We start from the raw sequence: 17,504 nt of genomic DNA, 5'->3' as shown, positions 1-17,504 counted from the left end.
AAGGACTGATACAAATAGACGAAGACCCTGAAATATACAGCGATATGAGGATGAAAAGCGGAATAGGGGAATGGCACAACACACCAATGTAGACATCTACCAAGAACAAATAATCCAACATCACCATCCGACACCCAAAAACTGTTAGAAAGGATAATACTAGCAAAGACGACCTATCACGCGACCAGATAGGTGTACTCCAAAAATATGCGTTCACGGGTAGCACACACATACCCCATACCCGCCCCCCCCCCCCCCCCCCAATTAACCCTCCCTCACTTTCCTACTCAGGACCTCACCACATCACCCAGAGATCCCCAAAGCAAACCAGATGACAGTAGTTGGCAGAACGACGTGGGTTTCCATTGATCGCCTGAAACCCGCACACGTAACATACACCGACCTGAAGCGTACACGTATGCGGCCTACACACAACTACAACCGAAATCTCCATTACCCTGCATTGAGGAACACGCAGACGAAAGAAACAAAACTTCTCCGTACGTCTTTTGCGCATGTATCTCCATTATTATTATTGTCACATTCTATGTATTATTAGCATTGTATGCATTAATACTCCTGTTTTTCAAATAAATATGTGCGATCTTCAGTGCAATGTCATGCGCCATTTTCCATGTATTTTACTGTCTGTGACCAAACAAAAACACTTGAACTTAATCCTCGTTTCAACCCGTCAGAAGCCGGAAGTTACATTGCGGCACGCACAAGCCCTTCAATGTTTTGTAAATAAATCAGTCAGCTGCAAACTACGAATCTCACTCGTACTTCACCTCACAACATAATAACCAGTTAGGCAACAGAAATCATTGAAATTCTCTTATTAATGAGATTTTAAATTGAAATTATATATAATATATATTATATATAATTTCATATTATATGAAATTTTATATATATATATATATATATATATATATATATATATATATATATATAGTCACAGAACAATTCTTAAGTGATGTTTATATTTATATATATATATATATTTATCATATATATATATATATATATATATTATATATATATATATATATATATTATATATATATATATACTATAAGTTTGTGACTTTTTGCGAGTATATCTGTGTAAACAGTCTTCTATTCTAGTTACACCATGTTATTCGTCTACTCCCACGATAAAAGAATATAATATAAATACGTCTTGAGTTCTCCAGTAGTGTCCGAATCGCTTTAGTTAATTGGAGCTTGAATATTCGCAAGGAATTAGGGGCCACCCAGCTGTGCCACGTCTTGTTTGCGATGAGCCCTACGTCATGGGTGTAATTCTGGTTAGGTGCAAAGGATGCTGTTTATTGTCATCTGTTACTATGAGTTCGCATTGCCATTTACAAATTATTTTTTCTTGGTTTTCGCTTGGGGACAATAATTTTCATTCAACATTATAAAAGTTTTTAGCTTTTTAGTACTGTTTGCATTTTTACGCAATCATTTTCTATAATTTTTTTATGGAAAGAAATGTAATAGAGTAACTTTACTAACCTGATGAAAATGGCTTGAAGGTATATTCGAGTTTAGACGGAAAACGAGCAACATTTACTATACACCGGACAATATAGCTTCTCATATTCAAGATTTAATAAATGTTTCATTTTCATTTTACAACTGCGTAGGTTTGATCGTCTTCCCAGCGGGCCTCCGTGATTCCCTGGTATAAGGTTAGTTTGGCTAAACTTCTCAGTTGATCATTTCATTGGTATTTTCATTCAACTTTCTATAATTTTACGACTGGGGTACTTTGTGCCATTCAGCACTCGCTTAAGACAGGAAAGAGGGAGTTGGATGGTTGGAGAGCAAGGTACAGAGGTCCAGAAAATAAGAATTAACTGTTAAGAGAGGTTAGACAGCAAGACTGAATAAATGAAGCGTCTATGGAGGAGAAGCAAAAGACTTAAAAAGTGGGTGCAGCTAAGGACCGAAGGGACGCTGCAGATACACTTCAGCAATGCCTTTATGGCAGGACTACCTCCCCTATGGCTCATTCAACTTATTGCTTCATCGATATTCAGGGGGCATATCACTAAATTTACAAGTGAAAATATAAAGACAATTTCCAAGCGCTTCTACACCCGGTATAAGTTCCCCAATACTTTCCATTTCAGTGTATGTATGTGTGTGTATATATTTATAGATATATATGATATATATAATATATCTATATATATATATATGAGATACATACAACATACATACATACATACCATCATACAGACTACATACATATGTATATATATATATATATATAAATATATATAATCATCAATGAAGGGAAGAGGAACACAGGATGTACATGCTGTCTTTATTGCGACGTTTCGTAATTATCAAATTAATTACATCATCAGGCTGTTAAAATAAAAAATAAAATTCCTAGTAAAATTGTAAAAACAAAACTAAAAATTAAAAATTCAGAAATGCAAAAGCTAAAAAATTATTCTTACTAAGTGTACAAAATACACATTAAAATAAAGGAAATTAAATTATTTAAAAGGACATACATTAAAATGAAAGATAAATGAACATAAAATAAACAAAAATTGACAAAAATTTAAAGCAGCAGTGAACAGTTACAGAACAAGAAGTTAAGGACCGACCTAGAGGAGTGACAGCATTAAACTAAACGTAAACATAAAAACATAAATAAACAACACAAGTCAAAATAAATACAGAGGGGAGGAAGACGTATGGGTGTTCAAAGACGGAACTAGTTGTTTAATAAAGAGAGATTCTGGAATAACAAGTTCCTGCGGGTTGGTGGTATGGCCTAAAATACATACACACACACACACACACACATATATATATATATATATATATATATATATATATATATATATATATATATATAATAATATATATGTGTATATATATATATATATATATATATATATATATATATATATATATATATATAATATATCTATATATATACTATATATATATATATATATATATACACACACTGAAATGAAAAGTATTGGGTAACATACATCGGGTTTAGAAGCACATGGAAATTCTATCTTTATATTCTACCAGCAAATTTAGTGATTATAACCCTGAATATGTATATTATTATATATATATATATATATAATATATATATGTATAGGTATATTTTAATATATATATATATGTATGATAATATATATATATATATATATATATATAGACTTCAGGAGGGTCCATGATACACATGTTGTTAAAAAGGCCAAGTTTATTGACAGCAAAAAACGTTTCGCACTACTCAGTGCATCATCAGTGTGTGAAAAGTAAAAGACACAATAAAATACATTATTAACATAAAAGGAATCCACAAAGTAATTAAAATTTACAAGTTAAGACAATAAAAAGTAAAAGCATAAAAAGCACATAAAACAGAAACCAAAAAGAGACTACCAAAACACCAACCGTCCATAAGCAGGAGAGAAGAGGGAATGACAAACAAGAAGTATTACTATTGAGAGAGGGAGCCAGTCTTAATATATAATGATTCTAAAGTTGTTAAGTGGTCTGGGTCCCTTACATAACCAATTATTGAGAAGTGTTGTTTCAGGACTTCGGTTTTACATAATGCGGCATGATTTCTAATATTAGAAAATTCTGGCTGCTTGATTCTTTGGCCAGTGCGAAAGCTAAAACCATGGAGGTAGAGAGCGAAGGTAGTCTTCCATTTTTAGATATTAATGTAACGAGACATAATTCCGAGTTCACTACTTCTGTTTATAGAAAGCGGACATATACAGACTTAGCCAATAACTACTATAGCTCTTGTCAATATTCTTTCAAACTTAATATCATCTACACCTTGGTTCATAGAGCTCTAAAATATTCTTCAACTTGGCAAATATTTCACAAAGAAATAGTCTTTTTATTCAACTTTTTCAAGATAAACTCCTATCCCCAAGATATAGTTCATAAAATCACCAATAAGTTATTAACACAATTTTTACAACCTCCAACAGTCAACTATGATGTTCCCGAAAAATAATTCTATGCCTCAATTCCGTATATGTCTGACTCTAAATTCTCCTTACATCTCACACGAATAATTGAACAGAAATCCCCTGCCTTAACGTAAAACTTATCTCCAACAACCCATGTACAATAGGATCATTTTTTAATTTCAAAGATCGCCTGCAGTCCTTCATGCGATCCAATGTGGTTTATAAATTCACATGCCCTGGATGTCCGGGCTCTTAGGTTGGATCGACGCAGAGGTTACTGCAGGTCAGATATTGCAGCCATTTGGGTTTTAGCTTTCGCACTGGCCAAAGAATCAAGCAGCCAGAATTTTCTAATATTAGAAATCATGCCGCATTATGTAAAACCGAAGTCCTGAAACAACACTTCTCAATAATTGGTTATGTATGGGACCCGGACCACTTAACAACTTTAGAAACATTATATATTAAAAGACTGGTCCCCTCTCTCAATAGTAATACTTCATCAGCAACTTTGTATCTGGCATAGTTGTCGTCTGGTCTTGGACGCTATTGTTTGTCATTCCCTCTTCTCTCCTGCTTATGGACGGTTGGTGTTTTGGTAGTCTCTTTTTGTTTTCTGTTTTATGTGCTTTTTATGCTTTTACTTTTTATTGTTTTAACTTGTAAATTTTAATTACTTTGTGAATTCCTTTTGTGTTAATAATGTATTCTATTGTGTCATTTACTTTTCACAGACTGATGATGCACTGAGTAGTGCGAAACGTTTTTTGCTGTCAATAAACTTGGCCTTTTTAACAACATGTGTATCATGGATCCTCCTGAAGTCTATATATCTTGCTGACTGAGATATATATATATATATATATATATATATATTATATATATATATATACACGTATATGTATATTATATATGTATATGTATATGTATATTGTATATGTTAAATATTATAATATATATATTATATATAATTACTATATATATATATATATATATATATATATATATATAATATAATTTCGCGCGAGTCCTTCTCTTCTTTACAGAGCGATGTTCACACGTCCCAATTGGCCGTGAAATAGGGGAAGGCGGTTTCCCACATCGTCTTGCTAACCTACTTCCTCCCTAAGCTACAGCTCTTGATCACACTTCCGCGGAATTCATCGGAGGTGTAAACAAAGAACAACTGGTCTGGAATCTCATCAGCATAATTGGCGACAGGTGGAAGGAAGCAGCTTTCGTCAACGTGTTTACGTTTTCCTTCTCTCCCATCGGCCTATCACACGCCTTGATGGCTCCCATTTCTCTTGAAACTACTTCCGCAATTTGGAAAATCAATACCAAAGTGTTCCGGATATTCAAAGTGTACGTTTAGATAAGAATCTTATTCTAGGTGCATTTTATTATTATTATTATTATTATTATTATTATTATTGCAGACGCCCACAGGGGTCATTGACTTGAAATACGAGCTTCCTAAGAATATGATAGTATTCTTCTAAAACGACCTTTACAACCGCCCATGAGGTGTACTGACGACACTACAGCCCTAAGGGAGTGCATATGAAAAGGAACATGATTTAAAGCTGAACTGCTCTAAACAATGTACATACGACATCGACAACGTTCACCCTACTATCATAAATCCTACAGTAATTATTTTATAAAAAGCAGCTCGTTCCCCTGACTCGGTCGCCCAGTACGTTATGAGATGCACTGATCCACTCCCCCGACTCCTCGATAACTGTCACCCTACTCGATCCACATTTCCAATCATACCCTATAATATGTAACCTGATCTTCAACATACGTTATTTGCGTCTCTCTACCATTTACGTCCTTCTATCTGGGCCCTAGGAATAACAAGAGCCTAGCCTTTATGATGTAATTGCGAGAGGAATACTGAATGCTTTGTAGTATTATTGATATAAATGCTCGCTATTCAACAATTCCAACATTACTAAAGTGTTTATGTGTTATGTGTTATATACATTATATATATATATATATATATATATATATATATATATATATTATATATATATATATATATATCATATTATCAGTATGTATATATATATATTATCATTATATATAAATATATATATATATATATATATATATATATATATCACTATATATTATTCTTTTAGTATATATATAGGCGATATATATATATATATATATATATATAATATACTATATATATCTAATGGGAAAATGATCTCACAGATACCAATCACCAGCTGTTTTCTTCATTTCTATCGTTAAATCAGTTTTGAAGTTTGACGACCCCAGTGTCTACTTATATCAAAATAAATTGGGTATCAACATTGACTTAATGGGTTGCAAGATCTTGGGCTAGTAAAGTAATATTTTAATAATACAATTTACTCATTTACTTTTGTATCTAAACTTTTCATAATGTTACCTTAATGTAACGTCCTTTTATTTTCCAATAATTGGGCGAATAAACATCAGATGGAATTTAGAAGCAGTTAAACACATCGAGATTAAGGAAAACATACCGAGTAAACAAAAATTACTTTCTTAGTTTCTGTACAAAATTTAGCTTTCATAGGCCTACGCAGGCAACAGAAAATAGCATGAGTCTTATCGAAGTGGATAATCTCTGTAGAAGGTGAAAGACGAGAACGGCAAACATTATTTTGTCAGATAAAAGGGACGAGGAGGAAAAAGGAGCATAATGGAGCTGGGACTGGAAGGGAAAAACTTGAGCTAAGGAAGAAACATGAATAATGGGGACGAAAATTCGCTATAACAAATAGTGTTTAAAAAATGGAATTAAAGCTGATTTCAGGCCTTAGGTGTCTATTTATCAGCGATATCACACACACACACACACACACAAAGTCATTAACTCGTGAAATCAGATCAATTTGAAAGCTGTTTGGAAAGGTAAATAAGGCAACGGAAAACCTGAACAACAACTAAAGTGTAAAAAGATCGACTTTTAACACTAAGACTTTGACAACCGGAAGCCGGTGTAGTTCCCAACAGTGATCACCCATATATATGAAACGCTATTGTGAATCATGACGAAAAAATTCTGTACCAAAAAGAGCACACATAATGACCAAGCTCTCAAAAATATACTGAATATTATTTACATAAGAAACCATGCTCATAAAAGTCTATACAAATTATTGTAAACAACTTCAAAGGGCAAAGACGCGGGGCCGCAGGGAATCTGGAACTACGATAAACGGGAATAGTAGATAAAACAGCATTTCCCCAGCCTTTTGAATTCCATCAAAGTTATGTTTACGTTGTGTTCAAATACATTAAATTCCTTCTACGATATAAGATAGGAAAATAATTTCTAATTATATCAATAATAAGAACCAAGGGGGATATGCAGCCATGGGGAATGGAATACTAAAAATCTCTATCTAATGGATCCAACTTTTCCATCATCACGTTTTCTTCATAGAAGAGATGGCTACATAAAGGGTTAACTTTCTCTAACAACATAAAAGGAATGAAAATGCTAACCATAGGAGGCTATACGGTATAAACAACTAATTTACTGGCACGGAAGTAACTGTCCGGAGGCAGGTTAGGCGCAGTATTTGAACCGACTCTACACGATGGAAAAGAACTTCAAAATACTAATGATATACTCCGTTTTCCTTTGATAGCTATAAAAAAAAAAGCCTTGAATTACGGGTGGATATTTTTTAGAATTAAAAAAAAAATCTATCCCCGCCACTCACATTATTATTATTATTTTCTTGCTCTATCACAGTCCTCCAATTCGACTGGGTGGTATTTATAGTGTGGGGTTCCGGGTTGCATTCTGCCTCCTTAGGAGTCCATCACTTTTCTTACTATGTGCGCCGTTTCTAGGATCACACACTTCTGCATGAGTCCTGGAGCTACTTCAGTGTCTAGTTTTTCTAGATTCCTTTTCAAGGATCTTGGGATCGTGCCTAGTGCTCCTATGATTATGGGTACGTTTCCACTGGCACATCCCATATCCTTCTTATTTCTATTTTCAGATCTTGATACTTATCCATTTTTTCCCTCTCTTTCTCTTCAACTCTGGTGTCCCATGGTATTGCGACATCAATGAGTGATACTTTCTTCTTGACTTTGTCAATCAAATTATTATTATTATTATTATTATTATTTGGTCTCTGGTTTTCATACGATAACCAAATTCAAAAAACCCTCCCAGGCTGTTAGAATTCTTATTTCACGCTGTGTTTAAAAAAAATAATCGCCTTCTTCCCTCTCTTTTATTCCCCATATTCTCGAAAAGGGGACAGTGAAAACATGTCCCCAGCAGCTGTTTATCGTACTCAGGAAATTAACTAAAAATCAGCCCTGGCTCACGATCAAACGGTACCCGGAAAAACTTCCCTTAAGCCAGAAAGTTTGATACGATCTAACAAATAGGTGAAACAGGTAACTGGGAGTTCTAATTGCCTGACACAGCAATTAAAATGATGTTTTACTTAAGGGAAGGAGGAGCTTTACTACAAGCCCTTGTGTGGAAACATGTTTTCCCATATAGTTCGTCAAAAAATAATGCACGCAACTGTAATTACAAAAAAATAATATGATAACAATATTAATCTTTAACACTCACCATCACGACGGCTGTCTTCGGAGTACAGCAACTATCCTTAGTCCTTCCATGATGCTTCAAATGCTGGCCGCTTAACCGCCGCCGATGGCTTCCTGAGGGTGTAATTGTAAACATTAGTCGAGCATCAGTTTACAATAAACGTCTTTGAAAGTCTGTTAAGTAGAAACAGAATGAAACACTTAATTTTTTTCCCTTCACCATCTTACTACATTGCATTGGAGTGACTGCAGACTGAGCACAGCGATTCAAAGAATTAATGATAATAAAAAAAATCTTCCCTTAATATCCTCTTTTTTGTTTATACCCCCATCAAATTACTATTTACCAAGTCATTCAATCCACACAATGGAGAACGTAACGTGGTCGTATCATTTGGGGTCCAGTGCACACCAGCAACGTTGTTAGACTCAGACTTAGTCCAATGGATAAGAGTTGCACGAGATTACCCACAGCATAAGACAAAGTACCGGAGTACTACAGAAGCCCTTTACGTCACACGACGTTAGAATCAATATTTTGTTTGATTTTTTAGTTATTACTGGCGTCGCAGCGACTTAGAATCGATACTGATGTTTATTATGCTTATCGTCACTTTTCAACTAGACCTATATTACCCACTTCCCTACAAGCTATATTTGATTGCTATGTTATAAACCTCCCTACCGGATTTCTTTCCAGTGGAAGTATATCAGGCAACAATTCAATTAATAAGCTATCCTTCCGAACACAATTTTTTGTAAACGCTGATTTCATTATATTCCACTAATGCTACTGCTTCAGGAGACATGTAAAATAAACAAAACATCTTCTGAATAATAATATATAATAATAATAATAATCCAGACATAAGGACCCTTGAGCTCGTAATAGAAACCCCGCGAACAGCAATAGCAATTAGACCTATGACAGCCTTGTGCTACACTTACACTGCAACGTACGCCTGAATAGTTCGTTGGGCTAAGGCAACAGCGTAGTAATTCCTTATTTTATTTTTACTACACCCTTATTAGTCATTTTTTTACTACAAAAATACAGGTAAATTAATATTTCTCCGAAGACGAAACATACCGTAAGTTTTAATATATTTATAACTTCTAATATTAGTGGCAGAAGATAACTAACCTTAGATGCTCTAAGATTGCACACGCACGCGCGCGCGCGCACACACACACATTATATATATATATATATATATATATATATATATATATATATATATATATATATATATATATAATGCTTAAGCAATCACAGTAGATGCACGTGAGTTCATGAAATAAGCGAATACCACATGAAAAGTAATAGGCCTATTATTTTTCCTGTAGTATTAGCTTTCTATATATATATATATTATATATTATATATATAATATATATATATATATATATAGATAGAGAGAGAGAGAAGAGAGAGAGATAGAGAGGAGAGAGAGCAGAGAGAGAGAGAGAGAGTAAACAACCGACTGGACTGTCCAACCCACTGACTACCCCGTTTGTGGCCACCCTCCGAAAAAGTACTTTAACACGTCCTGACACCGGAGATGGTCATCAATCATTAGTAGTTGGTGGTGATAGTAGGAGCTCAAGACCTCTACTCTCCTTTCGGAGTAAGTATTTTTCTCCAAAGTTAGAAATTACGGCCATATTTCAAGTTTAAACATAGGGTAATGAAAAGTGTGGCCAACGCAGTGCACACTACCCCCATGGCGTTTTCGAAATTTTTACTTACAACTAAAAATGTTTCGGAGATTGACGCCATCTCGATGTTTGCGGAGTCGCTTGTGTCAACAAACTTCCCATTTCCTGTGCTAAATCCGCACACCACTTGTACTCATAGACGCTGGGGCACTTTCGTCACAACAATCGTAAACACGACTTCCAACCACTACTTATCCAAGGGAACTACGGAATTCTTTGCGTTCTTTAATTGTTTATCAGTGTTGTCAATTGGTATGTGTTTACCTCCAAACTTATTCTAGGGCAGGTAGAGTAAGCAATTCCATGCAAACATTGGTGGACAGAGGGGGGGGGGGGGGGGAGATCTGGTCACGAGTCTCCCCATGGATAAAAAAAAAAAAAAATAGAACATTGTTTTCTTTCAGTAAATCATTATTAGTATCACTAATTTGCTTAGTTAATGATTATTTCAACAACAGCAACAACTGTACAACAACGAAAACAATAAGAACAACAATTACTAGTACTATCTGTATATATTGTGTGCGTGTACATTACACACACATATGATAATCCTAAGAGGGTCCCCCATATATATGATAATTATAAGTGGAGATTGCCCCTCCCCCCCAACCCATGAAAGAGTATAGATCCGCCACAACATGTAAGCGTTTTTTTTTCTAGTTGTAACAAACTTCAATTTGCATCGAAACAAGTTTGTAGTGAAATGGGTTCTTTAGTCGTTTCCGTTGGGTGAATTAGAACCAGCCACTACAAACACTGTATCATGATTGGAGTGTGACTCGGTCTTGTTCGTTAAGTCATTTAGGCCGTAACATCCAAACTGGCAAATGGCCGAAACCCTTACGACCCAAACAACTCAAGACTTTATGTTTATGCTATTTACCGTTATTATGTTGTTTTACGTAGTACATTGCAAAGGGCCTGATACTAAACACGATGCCCATTTGGCACAAGGGTGCTTACTGCCTAAATGGGTTACGGCCGAAACGATCCGAATTCGAAGTGACTTGACTGCAAGAAACCTAGGCTTATGTGAGCAAGGCCACTACCTGTAGGCACATGTACAAGAAAAACCAAACGCTTTCCATGATTATTTGAGATAAAAGTTCCAACAGAGAAAGGTCTACTGTATATAAGTTCAATTTTCACATTGAATGTCTGTAATTTGTTCACTCCATTACCTTCGTGCCACTGACTAGTTTTATAGGCCTAGCGAGTGGCCACTCAAAACTGTACCCTATACTGTAGAGTCTCTTTCTATTGCTAGGCAAAGCACCTTTTTACCATTGAAAACTATCAAAAAGCCGGAATTTTCCAAGTACCAGCAACAGCTAATTTCATATAACAACCCTAATGCTTCATGGGTTAGCCAACCTTACGAACCGCCCTGCTAAGATCTTGGGGGAACATATTAAGCTCCATCATCCCAGTGTTGACTCCATATATAATAAGCTTCATTCATAATAAGACTTACCTTTCGTTGCTCCTCTTTTCATGGATTGAAGTAACAAAGCACCAGTGAAAGAGTTCTCAACACAATATCACATAAAGGTATGAGCACGCGCTACACCACCACTTTACACCAGGTTCAAGAAGCAACTACCAGTACACCACCGGACCCACCGGAACCCCATAGAATGAAGGGCGAACAAAGACGGCTGTTCGAAAGCATAATTTTACATTGTTTTTTTTAACATCGTTCTGAAATTAACAACTCTGGAGCGTGATCATTTTTATAACCATATGATAAATACATACCTTCACATAACTGCAGATAATTTTTTTACTGAAATTAATTCAAATCGTTAAATGAGGTATTATAGTTGCTTAACAAAGGCTTCGAATAATAGGTGATACCGCAGTATTATGCCTAAGATAAATAAACAAACTCTTTTCAGTTACAACGCCTTGCCATATTACGTTCGATATTCTACCAATAGATATCAGTTTTGAGTACATGAAGTGTTTGTGGGTTCAAGTTGCCAATAATTAAAATTAAAAGAAACCTCAGCGTAACTTTGAAAGAAGGAAAGAAAATACTGTACTATATAATGTCTTACCTCTTCCTAATGAACACCATATTCTTTTCATGCAAAAGCTGAAAATCTGTGAAAATCTGTCAAATGTCAAACTGACCACCACATCTCAAGGACTGCGAGAGAATGATTACTGAAAATCCCCAGACTGAATTAGGAACTAGATAATATATAAACATGAGGTCAAGGTCTGGTGAATTCTCTAGACATTGCAGGTGGTCACAGCACTGAAGATGATGTCTGTAGCTGTCGTAACTCGGGAGCAATACTTTGTAAATTGTTCACATGTAAAAATATGTATATGGTAAGAATACATAAAATAAACTTTTTAGCTTTTGGGCCCTTTGATCTTATTACCATTTGGAATGCGACTGTTCGTCACCTTTTCATCGATAACAATGGTAATAGGACCTCCATCCACTTCGTCTTCCAAGATTCAGTAGAATCCAATTTTTAAGGAAATTGTGGTAATGACCTCGTTTGGGGGATCAAATCATCATCGTCTCTCAATGACAGAAACGGAGATGGAAGTGAAAGAGAGAGATGATGAAGGGAATGGAAAGCAGCTACTCTTTAGGAATTTGGTCAAATACGATTATAGGAATTATTTATACTGGAAGAAAAATCAATTGTCATCCATGTTTACATCAATAAAAGATGACTTGGTCTTCTACTTGTTGTTACAAGGAGTTTCAAAACTCTCTCTCTCTCTCTCTCTCTCTCTCTCTCTGCTTTACTTTTTTAAATCTTGATTTCTACTTATACGCAAGCATACAAAACCCCTTTCTCATGTTATAAGTACCTACTTAACTTTCATTGCTTTCGAAATGTGATACAAAGATTATGATGCAATAAAAAATTCATCGTCGATGTTTTATATTTATTCATTAATCATATGACTTTTTTATTTAGATATTCAGAGACTCCTAACTCATTTAGTATGTTTACCTTTACACTACCTGACTCTGAAAAATTTGCAACTGCAGCTCAGAAGATTTCGGTGGGGGCATCCTCTCCCTCCGCCCTTAATGCCTATTTTGCATTTTGAATGGTCTTAGTGCATTCTTTAAACTGACAGTCTACATTCTGTTTAATATATATATATATATATATTATATATATATATATATATATATATATATATAATATATAATATATTTATTATTGCCATAGCAATGTCCTGTTTAAGGGGTGGAATCTGCTGTCCAGCATCATAATGTACATTCAGAGGAAAATTCTGTGTCTCACAGAATGACTGCAATGACAATATATTGTTCAAGATCTCACATCATATATTTTACTTCATTGACTTCCAACATTTTCTTTTTATATCACATGTGGTATGATATTTCCTGTAACTTGTTAAATGTCCGATAAATTTATTCGCCATGCCTGGGACGCAACTCGATTCGTTGGTAATATAATGAAAAGTCCTCCCAAAACAGATATGTTAACAATTCCACGCAATTACTCGTAACCAGACGACTAGAAAGCGATTTTATTCACAGCCCCACTATAAATATTTGAAATTATTCATGACATTACCCAGCCGGGATGAAAGCCATATCAATTATGTTCATGTCGAAAACGAGAGCCTATTCAAACGAAACTTTCCATGCTGGAATTTTACAGCTGTCGTCAGCACACGTCTCTCTCTCTCTCTCTCTCTCTCTCTCTCTTGCTGAATCGGCGGATATAATCGTCATGAGTATGAAGAGTCCATCCACCGTTCGGGAGGACATATATATGTTGATAATAATTAATGCTTCTGTCTCCAACTCTACTATATTCGTGCATGAGACCACATAAAAAAATTTCATCGGATAACATAGAACATCGAAATGACAGACACATATGAACTAAATCTGTGCACGAAATACAGCTGAGTCCAGTTCAAATGAATTTGCTCTGCAACACTGAATATAATATTTGAAGAATTAACATAATTATGAGAGAAATGTCGATCTTTTCAGAGTGGTATCTAGTTCAAACCTTTTACAGCAAATCATGAATGACATTGTTAGGTGAAGGGACTACACGCTTAAAATGACTCAGTATGGCTACCTGAGATAACTCAGCTGCCAAGGAGACAAACACACAGACACTCCTGTCAATAAGGCAATACATAACTGGTGAGGGGATCCTTGCATTCTCTGTACGTGTGTATGTTTGTTTATGCTGGACTAGTGCAGAAAACAATAGCATGTCGTTGTATATATATATATATATATATATATATATATATATAGATATATAGATATAGATATATATATATATATATATATATATATATATATATATATATATATGAAAAAACTTTTATTATCACTTGTACATATTCACAAGTACTCCTGTATTCCAGCAATTTTTTTTATACGCATATGAATATTATTTTGGTGTCGAATCATGTAGGAGTCTTTTAGCCTTTTATTTCGTTTTTATTCGAAATATAAACTCATTGTGATTTGTAGCACATACCTTCACTTATATATACCCACATATAGTATATCGGGTATATTGTAAGTATGCTTCGACACTTCGATGCTTTGACGCCCCTGGAAGACGGAGTGGAGATGGTTACAATTTCCGGACGTGATCTGGGGTCTTAGATCGTGAAGGTAAAAGCGACGGAATTCTGGCACGACACTTTACCGCTCTCCCTCGAAATCTGGTTACAGGATCCGCGGTCAGTGCCTGTCCATCCTACCCAGAGTGTTGGTGGAAGGTAATTCAACAGAGAGAGAGAGAGAGAGAGAGAGAGAGAGAGAGAATTCGTATGCATTCGATTCTTTAAAACAACGAATTCTTTGTAAATACTGCGAAATAAGCGTCATAAATGCCTAACAAATATTGTAATAAGTGCATAAGATAACTTTGAAAACTGAAATCAATCGGAGTTTGATATTCAGAATATGAACCCTATTTACAAAATAATTTTCTGTCAGTTACAGCTTCATTCCCTTGGAGAGCTTCTGATGTCAGCGGGAGTTTCCTGTTTTCAAGATTCCCTTATGTGGGTCAAGGCCAGTTTCATGTGATGGGAACGAAACGAACTCTAAATATAAACCATACAATGACAGATGTAGTATTAGCATTTACGCAGCACACAAAAGTCTCACTGAATCATTCCGATGGTTGGGTTTAATTGATGAGGGCCTAGTTTATTCATCCCATTACCACTCTCGTCAGACATCTTCCCTTCACTTTGTTTTGTACTATTCCCGTCCAGCTATCAAGTGGGTCTTGAAGCCCCGTGCAGATTTTCGAACGTGAAACTGCTTGAACCGCCTTTCTGTTGCTGGTAGAGTTTTAACTGCAACTGCGAGGTTACTCGGAAACGAAGTGCTAATATTTCTGAAACTTCCTTGTTTATTTCTTAACGGAAATTTGTAAATGAGAGCATATATTTTTTCTCTCTCATTCTTGTTTTTACAGTTTCATGTGTATGTCATAACACTTCTCTTTCCGTCAGTCTGTTTTTAGGAAACATGGACGTTCCATTTAAAAACGTGCAGATTATAGATTAGGAGGGGCAAGGCCAAGGGAGGCTAGCGACCTCATTTCTTTTGTAAAGTTCGACTTAAAATAGAGAAGGTCGAACGTCAAATAACGAAATATTCTTAAATGAGAATTGCCCGAAAGCATTCACAATTAACATTGAAGGAGGTATTCTGAGAGGAAATTCACAGAACATCCTGTAGTATAGGATATCAGTCGATAATAAATATTTCAACTTCGACTCAAAGACATAGATGATCTTCATAGATGTTTAACCAATTTTGGACAATGATTAAGGTTTTGTATTTTTCAAAATCTTCTGTTGACTTACACCTAACAACTTTGGAACATAATTCTCACTGTAAACACGATCGACAAGCTAATAATTATTAAAGCCTAAATGTCCTGCTAGTTCTGGATAAAATGTTGGCATTCTGCAACCACCCATACTTTTTTATCCCAGATAATGAGGTTTAGAATGTTCGTGATGTCTGGCGATGAGGCCAATGCTGGTTGATTCTGCGTTTCCCCTTTTGAAAAGGATAATCCTTCCCTATTTTATATGCCATCTGTGTGCACCTGAATAGCTCTTTCGCGCATCTCACTGCAATTAAAAACGGAAATAGCTGTCTTATTTTATGAAAGTTCACACAATATATCATGTAGAGTAGGATATTTTGATATGAATACGAATTTCAACTGATGAATAGTTATTAGTAATCGGCACCGATGTTACATAAGGCAATCGTTATAGACTATGACCTGTTACAATTTAAAGCGTAACAGAGCTACTATATGAAAGAGTGTTTCTGCGCAGAGATAATTGTTGAAATTACTTACTACCATCAATGCACCTCTATCAGGGACAGATTTAAACAGTCTTAGTTTAACCTTTATACTGACCTGCGGCTTTAGAAAGCAGATCTACGTAAAACAAATATATAGTGCAAATAATCATAATCACCAAGGTACTTACCGACCAAGTTTCATTATGAGCACAGAATAAAAAAAAATAATAACAATAATAACAATAGAAGATGCCAAAGTAGCTCCAGGACTCATTCAGAAGAGTTTGCTCTTAGAAACAGCGCACATAGTGAGAAAACTGAGCGACTCCTAAGGGGACCAGGATGTAACCCTGAACCCCACCCTACGAAAATCCCAGAGTCGAATAGGATGACAGAGATACAAAATAATAATAATAATAATTACTATTATTATTATACCTAGGAATGATGTCATGAACTGATCCCTTACTTTTCAAGTGTACGTGTGCGTGTGTGTGTGTAGAGGATGAAGATGAAAATAGCTTTGCTGCTAATTAACTTCCTAACACTGTTTTTCACACACACACACACATATATATATCCGTTCATGGGTAAATCAGTGAATAGTCCTCCACTGAAAATTCCATAGCCAGGCTCCAGTTACTTTTTTTTTATTCTATTTTACGGTTAGAGTATACAATGTCGTGAAATCATAGGAACAAACAACAAGAACCTCATTTTTAAAACTGACTAGTCGCTTACGAGGTTTCTTTTAGTGACATTCCTCGAATGAGCTGTGTGTTTACATCACTCGCGAGTCTAATGGAAGCGGGATCTAGAGGAGTTTCCCGGAAATGGAATATAACAGAAAAGGCGACGGGGAATATCATTTCCGGATTCAGTGGA

General features: G+C 35.2%; 1 long non-coding RNA gene across 3 annotated transcripts in view; it reads right to left on the bottom strand.

Moving 5' to 3' along the window:
- LOC135206907 (uncharacterized) overlaps positions 1 to 11,905 on the bottom strand; it is a 497,699-nt gene extending 485,794 nt beyond the window's left edge. For all 3 annotated transcript variants that reach the window (XR_010312839.1, XR_010312840.1, XR_010312841.1), the window contains exons 1-2: positions 11,772 to 11,905; positions 8,598 to 8,689 (exon numbers count right to left, since the gene is read on the bottom strand). This is a non-coding gene — a long non-coding RNA (uncharacterized LOC135206907). The remainder of the gene's footprint in view (positions 1 to 8,597; positions 8,690 to 11,771) is intronic.
- Between the last annotated feature and the right edge of the window lie 5,599 nt (positions 11,906 to 17,504).

The sequence above is a fragment of the Macrobrachium nipponense genome, chromosome 31 (assembly GCF_015104395.2).
Source record: "Macrobrachium nipponense isolate FS-2020 chromosome 31, ASM1510439v2, whole genome shotgun sequence".
In the NCBI taxonomy this organism is placed as follows: Eukaryota; Metazoa; Arthropoda; class Malacostraca; order Decapoda; family Palaemonidae; genus Macrobrachium; species Macrobrachium nipponense.
Note: the sequence above shows the minus strand (reverse complement) of the source record. Positions and strands in the feature narration are given on the sequence as shown.